Genomic DNA, 1,517 nt, shown 5'->3' with positions numbered 1-1,517 from the left:
CCACCTGTGCTCTGATCTTTATTATCTCCTTCCTTCTGGGTACTGTGGGCTTTTCTTGTTGCTCTCTTTCTAGTTCTTTGAGTTGTAAAGTTAGATGATTTATTACCATTTTTTCTTGTTTTTTGAGATAGGCCTTTTAGAGCTATAAACTTCCCTCTCAGTACTGCTTTCATTGTGTCCCATAGATTTTGGATTATTTTCTTTTCATTGTCATTTGTTTCTAGGATACTTTTTATTTCTTCTTTGATTTCTCTGGTAACTCAGTCATTGTTTAATAACATGCTAATTAGTCTCCAAGTGTTTGATTTTTTTCATTGTTTTTATTGTAGTTGATTTCTAATTGGTTGCCATTGTGATCTGAGAAGATTCTTGATATGATATTTTAAAAATATATTTTATTGATTTTTTACAGAGAGGAAGGGAGAGGGATAGAGAGTTAGAAACATCGATGAGAGAGAAACGTTGAACAGCCACCTCCTGCACACACCCCCCCACTGGGGATACGCCTGCAACCAAAGCACATGCCCTTGATTGGAATCGAACCTGGGACCCTTGAGTCGCAGGCCGACGCTCTATCCACTGAGCCAAACCGGTCAGGGCTTGATATGATTTTTATGTTCTTGAATTTAAAAAGACTTTGCCTGTGTTCCAATATGTGGTCTATCTTTGGAAATGTCCCATGTGCACTTGAGAAGAATGTATATTCTGTGGCTTTGGTGTGAAATGTTCTGAAGATGTCAATTAATTCCATCTGATCTAGTGAGTCATTTAAGTCTGATGTTTCTTTGCTGATGTTTTGTTTAGAGGATTTATCCAGTGGTGTTATTGGGGTATTAAAGTGCCCTACTATGACTGTATTGCTGTCAGTCTCTCCCTTGATATCTTCCAGAAGTTGTTTTATGTATTTGGGTGCTCCTGTATTTGGGTGCATATATGTTTACCAGAATTTTATCTTGTTGAATTGCTTCCTTTAGTATTATGAAGTGGCCTTCCTTATCTCTTGTTATGACCTTCACTTTGAGGTCTAATTATTCAGATATAAGTATTGATACCTTAGCTCTTTTTTCATTTCCATTTGCCTCCAAAATTTTTTTCCATCCCTTTATTATCATTGGGTGTGAGTCCTTTGTTCTGAGGTGTGTCTCCTGTAGACAGCAGGTAATGTTTTCTTATCCATTCAGCAACCCTATGTCTTTAGATTGGGGCATTTAATCCATGTACCTTTGAAGTTATTATTGACAGATACTTGATTGTTGCCATTTTATTCTTCATGACTGTGTTACTTCTTCCCTTCCTATTTCTTCTTTTTACAGCAGTCCTTTAGCATTTCTTGCATTGCTGTTTTGGTGGTAATAAACTCCTTTAGTCCTTTTTTGTGTGTGAAGCCCCTTCTTTCACTTTCAATTTTTTTTAAAAATCTTTATTGTTCAGATTATTACATTTGTTCCTCTTTTTTCCCCCCATAACTCCCCTCCTCCCAGTTCCCGCCCTCCCCCCGCCCTCACTCTCCACCCATT

The sequence above is a fragment of the Myotis davidii genome, unplaced genomic scaffold (genome assembly GCF_000327345.1).
Source record: "Myotis davidii unplaced genomic scaffold, ASM32734v1 scaffold807, whole genome shotgun sequence".
Lineage (NCBI taxonomy): Eukaryota > Metazoa > Chordata > Mammalia > Chiroptera > Vespertilionidae > Myotis > Myotis davidii.
The sequence above is the reverse complement of the archived record's forward strand: the minus strand, read 5'-3'. Positions refer to the sequence as shown.